The sequence below is a fragment of the Ambystoma mexicanum genome, chromosome 13, assembly GCF_040938575.1.
Source record: "Ambystoma mexicanum isolate Mex_15411 chromosome 13, UKY_AmexF1_1, whole genome shotgun sequence".
Taxonomy (NCBI): domain Eukaryota; kingdom Metazoa; phylum Chordata; class Amphibia; order Caudata; family Ambystomatidae; genus Ambystoma; species Ambystoma mexicanum.
Window position 1 is genome coordinate 492,314,854 of NC_090938.1, and position 16,356 is coordinate 492,331,209.

The 16,356-nt window shown below is 48.3% G+C and overlaps 1 protein-coding gene across 3 annotated transcripts in view; it reads right to left on the reverse strand.

Annotated features, from left to right (window-relative positions):
- TLK2 (tousled like kinase 2) overlaps nt 1-16,356 on the reverse strand; it is a 2,257,819-nt gene that overhangs the window by 2,033,278 nt on the left and 208,185 nt on the right. The window lies entirely within an intron of this gene.

Genomic DNA, 16,356 nt, shown 5'->3' on the forward strand with positions numbered 1-16,356 from the left:
TATTCCCAGAATTCACAAAATAGTGGGACAATGAAGAAGGATCGAGCAATGTGGAGCAAAAGAGACTGCAAGCACAGCAAGCACTTTAGTGTTTTCAAGCACACCTATGCCTGGGAAATGTAAGCAGCCCAAACAGAGAATGGAAGGCAGCTGCTGTGACGAATGGCGATAGAGGCGGCAACTCTATACGAGGAGCGGAGAGCCGAGAAGCCAGGACCAGCGTGGTGGAGCCAGGCGGCTCACCACTGGAGGAAGAAGGAACTGCTGACCCAAGAGACGCTAAGGGAACGCCAGGAGCCGATGAGGCGCTCCTGGGCGTTCGCGGACTAAGGAAAGCAGCATTTTGCTTTGCAGAGCCAAGAAGACAGCAGGCATGTCGAGTGGAAGCTGCAGAGGGCCGGCAAATGAAGGAAAGTAGGCAGCGAGAAGGACGTAAATGGGAATCCTTCACTGGCTAACCACGAGAGAAAATAACAATGCCTACAGAAACCGGTGAGTCCCCCCAAAAGCAACGGGGACACCAGAGTACCGGTGAATACGCTGAGGGCAAACAATTGAAAGTTAATTACCTGAGAAAGAAAAGAGAAATGGACATATTGAAAAAGGGAACTTACAAACCCTTTTAGAATGTCTCAATGTACACAGTATCAATACGGAAATAACAGAGGGAAGATAATATATCAGGAAGATACATTATCCAATACTTAATACAAATAACTTTGGGAGCAGACGAAAATGTGTGTGAATCAGAAGTTCTGGCAGGAAAGTACACCAGGCAATTTCAAGTGTCTAAAACAGAAGTCCTGGCAGGGGAGTATAAAAGGCAATTGAAAAAGATTATGCTAAACAAGAATGAAGAGTCAACCAGTTTTGTGTACAAGTGTTGCAACTTGGCCAAGAGAGGCCCAAATAATTGGCTCTTGAAAGAAAACAAAATTGTGAAAACAAACAGTTGTTGTGCAAGTGTAGCACTTGGCCAAGAGGGACCCAAACAATTGCTCTGGAAAGAAAACAAAATTGTGAGCCAAACAGTTTTGTGTGAAAGTGTTGCACTTGTCCAACAGAGGCCCAAAGAACTGTTGTGTATGAGAACCTCAAGCAGTAAAGAATCCAGGGGAAGGGAACTATTCTCTGGAACCAAGAACTTTATCCTTGAAGAAACCCTTGTTTAAGTCATGTATTCTTCCTATATAAACACTTTTCCAAACCATGCAAGGCTAAAAACAATTTCCTTTATCACCTTAGAGTTAAGTTTTAGTGTGTGGGTCAGAATAGGACTTTGGAGACAGGACAGGTTTATTTTTGACATCCTGACGCAGACAGATCCTTAGTTTTTGTTTAAGTAGGGAAATTCCTCTTAGAGCAGGGTCAGAGTGGCATTTCGCCAACCCCTTTTATTTTCAATAAAAGTCTTTAATCAAAAACATGGCAAACTTGTGTCCTAGACTCATTCCTGACTTTTCACACTTCCTTAGTATTGAGTTGAGGCAGGGAAACCCATTTTAGTAATCGGGTCAGGTAGGGTTTTTCCTTTCCTTTTCATTTAAATAAAATGTCTTTAGCAACAATCATGCCACCTATCTCAGTCTCCTCCTTCCACACCCTTACAGAGGCTATAACAGTGTTGCACCTTGTGATCCCTCAGACGATAACCTTAGAGACAGGATTACCTTCCAACTGCCAGGGACACAAAGAACTGATCTGTGTTTCTCAGTTGCATTGTTTTATTAAGGTAGGACATGACAACTCTGCGTACATCTAAAGTATGAAGAGCTTGTTCTCCTACATTTTGCAGGTTTTGAAAGAAAGATCGAAGCTCAATTGTTGGGTTGGCATGATATTTTGATCTGTATTTTGTCAAAAAACATGGATGTGTTCTTAGGGCAACTTTTGTGCACTGTGACAAAAGGCTCTGCCACTGATTAACGCTTGTTGTTCACTTACACTGTGAATTGATGTTATAGCTACAAGGAAAGCCACAAAGGAGATCTTTTAAGGATGCCTTATGCATTGGTTCAAAAGGTGAACCCATGGGTTTTATTAGCTCAACGTTAAGATCCCAACCTGTGGGCGGATTAGCAATCAGTGGATGTAATAGTTTAAATCCTTCCATGAAGGCTTTAATTACTGGAATTCTCCACCAGGAGACTTTGTTTTGAGATGACGTGTAAGCTGACGGTGCAGCAAGATGAACCTTTAAGAAATTAAATACCAGCACTGAGTCGAGTAAATGAAGGAGGTATAAAATAATTTGTGATGGCATGCAATCAGTAGGATTTACATTAGATTGTGTACACTGTATGACAAACCTCTTCGAATTATTAAAGTGGAAATGTCTAGTATTGGATTTGTGTGTTTATTTCAAGATCGCCATAAATCTTTCAGGGAAATTGAGGTGATCGAATTCTATAACCTCAGGAGCCAAGCTGCCACATAAGTCATATGAAGGTGTGGGTGCGCTCCGGACACTAACAGATTCTTGGCGGGTTTGAATTTTATTGGTGCATATACAGACACCTTCAGAAGATGGGAGTACCATATTTAAAGGAATGGTTCACCCAAAAATTTTTATTACCCCAAAAAGATGGGCAATAATAAAACAAATATACTCACACTTTTTTTTTTAAGTTCCTATGTAAAATTTCGAGCAATTCAAGCTCAAAATTTGCAAAAGCAAGCACATGGGCGCATCCATTTTGTGAAATGGATGCCCGCCTGTGCTGGCTTTTGCGGCACTAATGAAGGAAAAGCCAGCCAGCTGTAGTAAACAAAAGCTACCGGTGGGTGGCTTTTCCTTCATTGGTGCTGGGACTCGGAGGACGAGGACCGGAGACTACAGGCAGAAAAGCTGCAGCTGCATCTCGGTAAGTGCTATTTATTTTTATTTTTTTAAATAAGCATAGTATTTAAAAAAATGTTTACATAGGAACTTTAAAAAAAAAGCGCAAGTATATTTGTTTTATTATTGCCCATCTTTTTGGGCAATAGAAATTTTTGGGCGAACCATTCCTTTAACTGTTGGGGTTTATTTTTTTCTCCTGCTAAGAGTGAGACTCTTTCTCCCACTCTTACACATGATTTGAGATATCCTTTGACTTTGTAATGTGTTTTATGGGCTATGGGGTCTTTTACTCCATAGGGTTTCATGTGTTTTTGGTAAGTGTGTTACGCAGCACCCTCAGTGCAGTAATACAGGGGTGTCATAGTGACCCCCCAACATAGACTCCATACCCTGGGACTGACTTCTGGCTCCCAGGGCATGTAAAGTCACCGTCGACATTACTAGTCTTAAATTGTGAACAGAACCAGTACAAACCATCATATTGTGGAAGTACTGGTAGGGGTAATTAGATTGCCCCTGGGTCTTTTTTTTCGAGGGGGCACTGTGCAGTCCCCCCTCGTCGAGTTTCTGGCTGGTGACCAGAATATTTCCTATGGGATTTTCCCATTCATTTTAAACGCACCACTTTTTTGGTGCAATGTTAAAGATACCGCCGGGTTATTTATTTAATATTTATTCCCCGGTTGGGTCTTTTTGCCAGGACTCGGTTTTAAAATGGTGTTTGTGTTCGCCTCTGTAAGTCCAACCCAAGTCGAGCCCTTTGTTCCACTTTTGGCGAGCTTCTGCACAGAAGCCACCAAAAGTGGTGCCACTCTGTCTGGGTCTACAGGATGTAGGGGAGGGGGTTTAGGCACCCTGGACCGAGTTGCCTCTGCCACTCAAGTCGCACTCTTGTGTGATTGGCCCAGTGGTGAGCCGCCCGGCTCACCACTTAGCATGTTTGAGTGACAGCTAGGACTGATGAATGGGGGTTTTCTGCATAAAAGCAGGGCTTTGGGGACTGGAACTTCAGATGTCGCCACAGGACCAAAGAATCCGAAGAGGGAGAAGCTGAGCCTACCAGCAACATTGACACCACCGGTAGAGCACTGCTGAACCACCTCACCACTTCCTGACGACAGAGAAGATCTTCATCCCGGAGAGTCTTCTTCCTCTGAACGGGTGGGGATAACCAGTTTGCCCTCTTTTCGCCCTCCTGGATCGTCTCGTGGTTGAATCGCCCGTGCCAAGCACCCCAGCGGACGGATAGCCACGCTTCACCACTACCCCAAATAAAAGGGTAGTACCTTTTAACCGGGAAACTCCGCGGCTGGTTTCTTCCCTGGCAGTGCAACGACCTCGAGCTTTCCTCCACGTCGAGATCTTCTCTTCCCCTGGACGAAGCACCGACTTGCACCCGCTGCCAGGAACAACTGCCCCCGCTGGAGCTTTCTCACCATTTCAGGTACTGTGTCCCGCCTGGTCCCTCTTGCAACAGACTGTTCAAGGTGTTCCGTAAATCCTTGACTCTCTATCCTGGGGTGACCTGGGACCTGTTAACTAACTTTCTCTGAACTGATCAAACTCTTATTTAACTATCTGCAAAGACGTTTAAAGTATAATTCAACTGTGTGATCTTGGACACATTCCGCCTGGCTCTCTCCAAGAGTGGGCATGGCCTATGAACTTTCTTGCTCTACAGTAGACTCTGCCGTTCATGACTTGCTGTGGTTCTTTTAAAAGTGTTGGTACCGTGTGCTTTCCTAATCCTGCCTTTTCCCTCCCTTTTTAGCTACCTTATTGGAGTGCCATCTTAGGTTGAGCGCTCACCTCTGTCTGCAAATAAGTGGTGTTTTAACTAAGACTTGTTCAATAAGTAATCAGGGATGTATATATATTGATAGTGACTGTGTTTGAACTTGCTTGCCATATTAGTGTTAGTGTATTTTACAAGTGTGTTTTTAAATAAATAATTATATACTTTTATACCCAAGCTCTGGTCAGTGTTTGCTTGTGCTACTGTATCCTTGTACCTATGTTGTATACTCTATATACTGTCTAACTCTTCTTGGGAGAAGTCTGGCTGCTCAGCCACAGCTACCAGGTAAATCTGGGTGGTACAGACTGCTACCAATTGGATTTACTGCCAACACCTGTAGTCCTAAGCCTTTTGCAGTGGTCCCTAAGGGAACTGCACAGGTGTCTGTCTAACATTAACGTGCCCACATTGGTGCAATGAGAATTAGTGTCAAATGTTATTGGGGAATTTTGTTGACCACTTTGCTAAAAGGCCTGTCAGGTGGGAGGGGGTAAGTGTAAACAAATATCCCTGACCAAATGATCCATAGTACGTTCCCCAGGGAACCCCTGTGTGGGTACCTGGAGGTGTGATTTGGGTATTTTTGCATTTTCTGCTGTTGTGATAAAGTCTATTGCTGGTTGACCCAATTAAGAGAAAATATGAACATGTTGAGCTTGGAAGTGTATAGACCTTTGAAGACACCAACTCCAGATCATTTGTGTGAGTTTGGACAACTGTTGGGAGTGTGTTCCACCCTGGTTATTGATGGAAAAAATGGCTGTTGGACTGTGTTGTTACTAGAAGTGTTTTCACTTTTAGATATTTTTGGAAAGAGTGCAGAGTCATGGGCACTGCTAGAAGCTCCAGTACAGTTATATGCTGGTTTGTTAGAGGCAGTAATCATGATGCTTGAGCTGTGAATTGTAGGCAATGAGCACCCCGAGCTGTTAGAGATGCATCTGCTGCGGGGGATCGGGTGGGGCACCATTGGGCAGCTGGTAAATGGTGGCTGCCTGAGATAGCTCAGACAGAGGCCAATAAATCCTGATAAAATATCCTGCTCTTCAGGGTTCCACACTGATCCAGACTTGGCGTGGGGTGATCGGATATGTGGAGCCACAAAACACTGTGGTTTGGGGACTGCAATCGGACTGCTGCCTTGAAATGCACACCTGCCTAACGAGGTGTCGGCCTGCTAAAACGCTCTGAGCCCTGGAGGAGCTGCCCGTGCACAGCAATACCTGACCCCCACAGACAGGGACATCCTGCATCCTGCCGCAAGACATCAATGAGGGCAGCAACGGCGCCTCGCCTGGTGCCCGAGTGGTGGTGCTGAGGAGCGCGCCCGCTCACCCTTGGAACACCCGTGGACGGAGCAGCTCATGTGAGGAGCCTGGCGCACCGAGTAGGAGCGTGGGCTGGTCCACAGAGTCAGTGTATCCTGACCCCCCCCCACAACCGGTCTAGGTGGGGGGCCAAGCCCACAGATTCTGGCCCGCTGCCTAAGAATGCCCTGCAACGGAGCTGATGGACTAACCTGCAGGCTCCCAGATCCCTGGGCCTGGGTCACCACGAGATCCGTTGCTCAGCCAGCCCCCGTGGCTCCGACTGGTGATTGGGAGAGGATGACACGGGCCACTGAGAGCGGTACAGAGCTATCAACAGCTGCTATGTCCCTGCAGTGACTGGGCCTCTCGTGTTGGGCTGCTGGGCTTGGTCACCTTGGATTGCCGCTTGGTCCTGGGACCATCATTTACAGATGACTTAGGACTAGATGAGACCCTGAGACCCCGGCGAGTGCCAACGGCTGAAAACATGCTCTAGCATGGATCTGCTCCTACAACCACCCCAGAGTGTGGGACCCAGGTGATGTGGCCGGGTGAAGTCCCCTTTGTTGAGTTTAGGTACTGTGGACTGATCCTTGGGGTAGGTCCAGTCCCCAGGTTCTTGGGTGCTTCTGGACTGACATTCTCCCCCCACCCTCCCCATGACAGGCAACTAGCTGATGTTCTAGACTCTCGAGGCATCCCGGGAGGACCTGGATGGTGGCTGCACAACGGGAGTAGGTAGGCGGGTCAGGGTTGTGTTCCAGTCTGTGCAGGCCACTGATCCTCTTCTACTTGCCACGCACTCTCGTGAGAGATGCACCTGCTGTAATGGATAGGTGATTTGCCGGGATGACGAAAGGTTTTCCTTTTACCATGTTCTATTTTGTCGACCATCTAAGAGCTGATACCATTGTGTGTGAAACTTTCACTAGATCGTCCCAATCCCATCTCTGCTGGAGACCACCGATTTGCTAACCATTGTTGTACTGGGCGCATATTTAGTCTGGCATGTGGAACAATTAAAATGTTTTTTTTTTTTAAAACAATTTTATTAATTTTAATCAAACAAAACAACAATACAACCAAACACACAGTGCATTTCACATACAAATAATTATATCAGTTATTTAATCTTGGTCACTGCTTCCCCCCCTCTAACCCCCCTTCATGAGCCTGTCTGTTCATCGTTCTCTGTGTCCGCCGCACGCGGCGGGGTCTCGCTTCCTATAGATTCTGACCACTCTTGTATTGTTCCAAACAATTCCGCTATTAATGATTTCCATGCCATCAGGGTCCCTGTCTCCTCCTCCCCCCCTACAGTGTTCGAATCTTGCCATACCACTGTTTCCGCCTCTGCCCATTTCTGCAACTCCCTTCACCACACCTCCACCCGCGGCCTGTGACAAGTCTTCCATCCCGTGGCAATCCTTCGTTTAGCCAGCACATATGCCAGATCTTTCAGTTTACCGACATGCTTAAGTTTTGATGATCTGGGGAACCCTCCCAGCAAGCAGGCCCAGGTCGTATCTATAACTAACGTGACCCCCTTCTCGGCTAGCTTTTGTGCCACTTCTCCCCAGAAACGCTCAATTACTGGGCATGACCAAAACATATGTGTCATATCAGCATTCTCCTCGCCACATTTGGGACATGCTTGTCGCCCAGCGTTATCAAACTTGGATATACTCATAGGCGTCATATATGCTCTGTGCGTTATATATAGTTGTATTTGTTTTAGTCTGGCATTCCTTGACACCTTCTTATGGTATCCTAGTGCCCGTTCTCGCATCCTATCCTCTATCGGGGTTCCCACTTCCGCCTCCCAATCTAGTCTCAATTGCATCAAGTCCTTCCCAACCTTAGACATCACCATCTCATACAACCTAGAAATCTCATGTCCCCCATCCGATATATCATATATTGACTCTATACTGGCATCTGGTTCTTCTTCCAATACTGTTTCAGGCCACGTTTCCCGGATTTTCTGCACAATTCTGTGGTATGTGATGAACTGGCCCGCATGCAATCCTGTTTCCCCTTCTAGGGCCTCAAAGTCCAAAATGGCCCCCACCTGCCAGACATCTCCTAACGTTATTAGCCCCACCGATTCCCAATGGGTCCTGATTATCGCCCTTAACTTCTCATCTTCCCCTGTCAACGCGACTAGCGGTACCTGCGGGGAGCATGGAAATGGGTTCTCCATCATCCGGCATGCCCGACGCCACATCTGCCACCCGAGCATCATCATCCGGGGGCGCTCACTCATTTCGGACTTGGGCAGCCAGATCATCTCTCTCAAGTAAAATGGGGTACAGTCATGTCCAAATAGCCAAGATTCAGGGGTCGCCTCATCTGAAAGCCACTGAGTCACATATTGCAGCTGACTTGCTATGTAATACACCTCAAAATTGGGCAGTTTTATCCCCCCTTTTTCATAAAAGTTCTGCAGCTTCCACAGCGCCACTCTGTTCCGGGTACCGTGCCACAAGAAATCCCTACACATACTGTTGAGTTTGGCAAAGAACTTCTTAGGTATCATGTATGGAATATTGCTAAAATAATGCAGAAGCCTAGGCAGGACCACCATTTTTAACATTGCACCCTGTCCCATCATTGCTAAGGGCAACTTAACCCAAAATAGCATACACTTCTCGATTTTCTTGAGTGCCACCTCGGTGTTATGCTTGTGCTCCTCCTCCACCGCATGGTACACATCTATCCCAAGATACCGGAAAGAACTAACCTCCCATGGTATTTGTAACACTGGTAACTGTCTCTCCGCGGTTCCCTTATAGTCACCTAGCGGAAACATACTAGATTTATGGGGATTTACCGCTATCCCAGACAGCCCTGCATACCTCGCCATCACCTCCAGTATGTACTGGAGATTTTCCTCTGGATACTTTAAGTATAGCAACAGGTCATCTGCGTATAAGGAGATCAGATGTCGTTCTCCCCCTACTTCAATACCTATCGTTTCATATTGCTGTCTGAGATATATTGCAAGGGGCTCGAGGGCTAATATATAGAGCATCGGGGACCAAGGGCACCCTGCCTAGTGCCTCTACTAAGTTGCCACCTCTCAGATATTACTGATCCCGTTCTAACTCTGGCCAGTGGCTCACTATGTAGCATCTTCATCCACCTCATATAACTGGGCCCCATACCATACTTCTCCAAGGCCGCCAGCAACCACGGCCACTTGACCGAGTCGAAAGCTTTGACCGCATCTAAGGACACGATCGCCATTTCGCCCTCAGCCGTATTTCCCCATTCAACAACCCGTCTGAGTCGCCTATGATTATGAGTTATATTCCTATTCGGGACATAGCTCGTCTGGTCAGGGTGTATTAGCTTGCTAATCACTCTCTGCAATCTGTTTGCCAGGACAGCCGTCAATATCTTGCTGTCCTGATTCAACTGTGTGCAGGTTTATTAGGCTTGGGAAGCGGTATTATGACCACCTCTCTAAGTGATTCCGGCAACCGTCCCACCTCAAACGCTTCATTGAGCATTTCTAACATCGGGGGGAGCACTTCCTCCCTGTATGACTTATAAAATTCACTCGGGAGTCCATCCGCCCCTTGGGTCTTGCAGGTAGGTAACTGCCTCACCACTTCTTCTAACTCCTCCAGTGCATCTAGCTCCTCCCTTTCCTCCTCACTTATCATGGGTAGTCCTATGTCTTCTAACGTTCCCATAATTTCCTCTCGGCTACCTCCCATTTTGTCTGCGTGCAACACTTTATAATATTCTGCGAACTCCTCGTTGGCACCCTCTTGGGTGTCCACTACGCTACCATCTTGTCACATTATCGTTCTAATCGGGGATCTGGGAGCCTCGCTCTTGTATAGCCACGCTAACAACCATCCTGTTTTGTCCCCTACCGCATGCTGTCTCTCAATGTACTTTTTATAGTTAAGGTTGCAGAGCCTCTCCCAGTGTTCCGCACATTGCTGCTGCAGCCCAAGTACCCACTCCATATTTTCACATGCGCCCTTTAATACTCCCTCCAGTTCCTCTTCCGTCCGTCGTAGGTCAGCTAGAACCCCACCCTGCAGGCCCTTTGCTTTTGATATGGCAGCCCCTCGCATCACTACCTTAAAGGCTTCCCATAATGTACTTGCCGAGTCAACGCTACCCGTGTTCTCCTCAAAGTAATTGGCAATCTCCTCCCTTATATCTTCTCTAAAGACTGGATCCTTGAGCGCCTCAGCACGAAGGCGCCACGTCGGGGTCCGTGCCCTCGGGGGGCGATACTGCCAACCCAGGACCAATGGCGAGTGATCTGAGAGGACCCTCGCCTTATATTCTACCTGAGTAACCTCTGCTATTACATCCGACGTGGCCAGGACGTAGTCCGGCCTCGTATGTAGCTTTTGAGGGGCAGAGTAATCTGAGTATTGTCTGTCTTGGGGGTATCTAGTTCTCCACATATCCACCAGACGAAAGTCGTCTAGCAGTGTCTGTAGTGCTTTCGCCGCTGGGGAAGGTCTATCAATCTTACCATCCGATCTGTCTACGTTAGGATTTAGTACACAGTTAAAATCACCACCCCAAATCACTGCACTGCCCATACATATACCGAGGTTGGCACTCAGAGTCCTGAAATATGCTTCTGTATCCCGATTGGGGGCATATGTATTTACAATGCTTATTTCCTTATTCTCCACCAACCCTCTCAGCATGACCATCCTCCCATCCGTCTCTGCCACCTCCTGCAATGGGTGGAACGGAACATGCGGCGCCACCCAGATTAGTACTCCCCTGGCATACGCAGAGTATGTTGAGCCTACCACCACCTCTTTCCATTTCTTGACAATCAGCTCCATCTTTTCCCGTGTCAGATGTGTTTCCTGCAGCAGCGCGATATCTATCCTTTGCCTTTTCAAATGTAGCATGACCTTGTTCCTTTTCAAGTAGCTATTCAGTCCCCTGACATTCCATGTGATTATTTTAAGATCCCCCATGGCTTGATACCGTCCCCCTTATCTACCTCCAGCAGATCCCACCTTCCTGCGCGACACAAATTCAACCATCCAATTATGCTATATAGGCTCATGTTCAGACTAAAACTCCCCATAACTATATACACCCCAAACACCCCACAGCCCTTCCCCTTGGAAGCCCAAAGTGAGAACCCGGCAGGGTGTCACCGCACTATCAGTGACCAAACTACACTCTAAATGGGGATATAAAGATCGGCCCTGAGAGGCTCCTTCACCACGCAGCATTCTCGGTGCTCACGGATCATGTTTCCTATCAACCAGCGTATGCCCACCTTCCAGCTGCATCAATGACTATAATCAAGTCCCACAGTCTTAGGTCCCACCAGATTCGCAGCTTTACTTATCTCGTCCTGCTCGATCTCCTTTCTGGATATCTGGCTCTTGAGGGCAGCTTTGCATATCTAGCCACCCCATGGCGTCCACCGGAGTGTCCAAGAACAATGTCTTGTTCTTATAGAAAACTTTTAGTTTGGTGGGTAGAGCAGCATGTACTTGTAACCAGCCTCCCGCAATCTCCTCTTGACAGATCCAAAGTTCATACGGCTTTGTTGTACCTGCAGGGTATAATGCGGATAGGCAGTTATGCTCGCCGCCCCACTCTGTATTGTTCCACCTTTACGGAAGTATTCAAGGATTCTCTCCCGATCCCGATAGTTAAGAATCTTGGCGATCATCGGCCTGGGCGGAGTTCCCGGCGGAGGCTTCCTCATTAGGGCCCTGTGCGCTCTCTCCACTGCAAATCCCTGAGTCAGGGTTCCCCCGTCGATCTCCTGCAGCAGCATAGTTTCCACGAATTCCGTCGGGTTGTGTCCCTCGGCTCCTTCTGGCAGTCCTACAATGCGAATATTGTTCCTCCGGGCACGTCCTTCCGCCTCCTCTGCCCTACTTTCCAAATTGCCCACACGTTGCACCAGGGCATGGAGCTCTTGTTTGTGCGCAGCGCAGTCTGCCGCAGTAGGGCCCATCTCTTTCTCCAGAGTCTCTGTGCACTCCACCCGAGTCCTAACATCCTGCCTGAGGAGGTTCACGTCTTCCTGTACCGCCCCAACCTGGAGCTCCATTGCCGTCTTCAATTCCGTCACAGCTAATTGGAGCTTGGCCTCCCAGGCCGCCTTCAAATCCGCGATCGCCACAAGGACCTCCCGTTTCGTGCCCACCGCCGCCATTCCTCCTGCCGGGGTTTTGTCTTTACTCCTGGCTCCGTCCGGGCCAGTCGGTGTCCTGGCGTATTCGTCCAGTGTGGGCTGCTTACCCTTTACGTTGGTCTGTTTGTTCGCCATCTCAGTATTTTCGTGTGCTGCAGAATAGGCTCCCAATGGTGCAATCCCCAGCGCCTCAAGGCTGTTCCAATATCCTTTATGAGGCCTCAGAGAGGCTGTGGTAAAGGTCCTAGTGGTCTGTCTATGTTACACGGGTGGATTGTGCACCGCACCCTTGATAACGCTGTTGCCCAGTGATGTGCCCCAGCATGGCTCCGCTCACAGTGGCCTGTTATCCTCCGTGGAGCTCGACTCTCCACTGACCATACCGCAGTTCATTTCTATGGTCCTCCCAGGCCGTGGTGTTCGCTGCTCATTATGGGAATTGGCAATGTGTCCCGTGTCCCTCTGTCAACCTTCCTGGGGCAAGTGTCTCCCAGCGCATGCAGTGCCAATTACATTCCCTGATGGGCGATAGGATTGTGTGTTAGTGCCCTTCTGCAGCAAATTCAGGAGATGTCTCTCTGGGGGTGGTATGGCCCCCTATGCTGTGGCATTTGCATGGCCTTCCCTCCGGACCCCACTGCCTGTACAATATCAAAATCTCATCAGTCAGGCAATCCTGCACCCCCACGGGCCGTTCTGCAATTCCTGGAGGATGAACAAGGGATTTTCCTCAGGCCAGCGCCTGATGTTTTCAGATGGGCTCCCTTGCTTCGTTAGCCTTAGGCAGATGTCCAAGGAGGGGCGCAGGGCATCCCCCTAACACCGCTTCACTTCGCTCTCTGCAGAGCACCCTTCATCTGCTGTTCGCACGGCCACCCCCACGCCTCTGCTATAAAACTTTCTCCTTACTTAGTTCGGGTGCACACAATGTTCGTGTGTGCTTCGGTGGAGACCTTCCGGCACTCCTGGGGCTCAGCCCTACCCAGCACGTCCTCATCAGTTCGTGGCCACAATGTTGCTGCTCCTCGTAGGTCTTCACTCGTGATGAGTCCACCGGCTGAGTCCCGCAGGCGCTTGCGACAGTGTATCTATCCCAGCATGCGCGGCCTCCCTCGCATCTTTCATACAGGGCGCCGGCAGATCTCAATATCCATGGTCACAGCCCGCTCATGTTACGAGCCGTCTTCACCCAGGGGGCACTTCCCGACTCCACGCGGTGCTCTGCTGCAGGTTTCTTTGTTCGCCCTGGGGTTCGCTCAGCATACCTTGCGTGCCGGTTCTCCCATCCGGCCGTGCATTTCTTCCTGTATTTATCGGGTCATGCACAGCTGACGGTGCCGGCATCCACACCGGCGGCGAGCGTGTTGCGGACCTCTCCGACCCCTATCTGTTCCTTTGTTCCGGGCGGACCACCATTTTGTTTTCTGTTTCGGCGAGACACGGGATGCTGTTTTCTGTTCCGAATTCCTGCGTGCCGGCCTCAGTCCTTCCAATCCATTCCGACCGTGTGCGGTGGGTCTTCACACAGCTGCTCCTCCTTTGCTAGCACCGATTACAACATTTCTTGCACGTTTTTGTCCGTGGCATCCAGGATCATCAGGAGCTCCCTCTGAGACACGTCCTTTCACATGGCTCTGTAGCCACGCCCCCCAACAATTACAATGTTATGATATGTTAAAGGTTCTTATACTGCGCACTGCGTTTCTTGGCGCTCTGGAGGATCTGTAAAGCAAGTGGGGAGGAGGGTAAATTAGTAGGGCTGAGCGGGAGAAAAGAGCAAGAGCTGTGATGTGCTGTTGGCAGCTTCAGTTCGGTTAACACCGTTCACTGAGCGTAGGTGTGTTTTTCAGTTGGTAGCCGGCATGTGCTGTTGGGCGAGGCAATCTGTGGTTTGTTTTGTTTTGTTGTGGTGTAGTGAAGTGCGTGCGGTTTGTTGTGCTATAGAGGTATGGTTGTGTTTAGTTCAGAGTTTGAGGGTTGTATGCAGGAGGGTGAGTTTTTAGTAGGGTTGGTTAGTGGCAGTACCCTTTCCTACCCCCGCTGTTCTGACTGTGGCCCATATTCCTTCCCCTGTCGTACATTCTGGTGTGCTGCAATTACCATCCCTGCGGTGTATGCAGAGGTATGGGTTTTTAGTAGGGTTATTAAGTGGCAGTACTTTTTCTACCCCCAGTGTTACGACTAAGTACCGCCCATATGGCTTCCCCTTTAGTACATTATGGTGTGCAGCAATTACCACCACCACCACCACGTGTTCCTCCGGTGGAGGGGGGTGGGGGATTTGTTCCCTGTGCTCTGTGGTCCATCCGTTGTGGGATCGGGATGCCTCTCTGTCCCCTGTTTCGATCTTAGGCTCTCAATCAGTGGTTCAATTAAGTCGGGCTAATCTCCCTCCCCTATTTACCCTCTGACCCTCTATAGGGAAGGGTACACCCTAGGTCTCTAAAACCACCCCTCCCATTCAGATGCCCATCTTCCTACCTGCACTCCGATCTGGCTTACTCACCACTCCTCCTTAGTTATGTATTCATTTCATGATGCATGGGTGTTCAATCATTTTCAACATGTTCGGTGCTGAAGAGCCAGGTCTTTAGAGGTATTCTGAATTTTAGATGGTCCTTCATAGTTTGTATTTCTCAGGAGGAGAAGCAGGGGGTGTGCGGGGGACGGGGGGGCAAAGCAAGAAAATGCTGATCCAACAGGTGTATTCCTTGTGTATGGTTTCCGTTCTAAGCGGATGTCGTCGCTGGCTCTGAGTGTTCTAGTCGGCTGTTGGATGGGGATTTTCATTTGTATGAATTCCGCTCTTAGGCCCGTGGATTGATCTGTGTGTTTTGCAGATTGCTTTGAAGGAGATTCATTTTTTAACTGGGAGCCAATGTAGCATCCTTAGTGCTGGAGTGATGTGGTCCTTTTGTGAGAGTTTGAGAAGTCTGGCAGCTAAGTTCTGTATTTGTTGCAGTTTCCTCATTAAATAGTCCGGCATTCCGAGGTATAAGCTGTTGGCGCAGTCTATCCTGGACATGAGGGAGATGATGGCCAGTGTTTTGTGCGTGAAGGAGGGGAATGGCAGAATCTTTTTGATTGTGTGTAGATGGAAGAAGCATTTCTTAATTACCGTGTTTACTTGCAGGTTCTAGGGTTAGCTCGTTGTCCATTAGTATTCCAAGGTTTTTGACAACTTTGGATGGTGTGGGTGGTGTTCCCAGTTCTATGGGCCATGGGATGTACTGGTTGCTTTCTTGTTTGTTGGATGTAATCATGATGTCCAGGTGGATTTTGAGGTTGTAAGTGTTCATCCATTGGTAGAGGTCTTTGAGACAGTCCATCAGCATTGTGTTCTCTTGTTTATCGCCAATGTATTAGTTGATTTGGGTATCATCTGCTTAGTTATGGCAAGTGAAGCTGTGTCTTTTGATGAGGTTGATTAGTGGTGTCAGATAGATGTTGAAGAGGAGCGGGGATAACGAGGATCCTTGTGGTACTCCACAGGTGGTGTCCTGCGGTGCAGATTTAAATGGTTTTAGCCATACGGTTTGTTCTTTCAGACAAGAAGGATTTAATCCAGAGCAGCGCTGTGTCGGTGCTCCCCATTTCTTCCAGTCTCTCAGTGAGGATGTTATGGTTGACTGTGTCGAATGCTGCAGAGAGGTCGAATAGTATCAGTGCCGAGTTTGAGTTGGAGTCTGAGTTGGTCTTTAGGTCATCCCTTATAGAGAGAAGTTCTGTCTCTGTCACTCTCATGTATCTGAAGCCAACTTGTGCCTGGTCCAAAAGTTGGTGATTTTCTACGTGTTCCATTGTTTGTTGGTAGACCTAGGTCTCTAATAGTTTGGCTGCATAGGGAATGTTTGAGATCAGTTTGTAGTTTGAGGGGTCTTCCAAATCACCCGTTGTATCCTTGAGCAGTGGTTTGATGTAGGCCGATTTGAATGCTTGCGGTACTCTCCTCTGTTGAGAGTAATAGGTTGAAGAGATTTAGGTAGCATTCTGAATGTGCATCCTCTGTAAGGATTGATTTATAGATGTCTGGTGGGCAGGGGTGCATTGGGGAGTCTGCCTTGTGGCTTTTTTCCACCAAGTTGATGTGTTTTTCTCTTGACATTTGGGCGAAACTGTTCAGCCTGTTCTGTGGTCTCGGGATAGGTAGGGGATTGTGCGCGGTCTGGTTGATTAGTCTACTTTGTATGATCTGGTGTATGTGAGTGATTTTATTCTTAAAATGATCTGTGAGATAATCTCAATTTGAAAA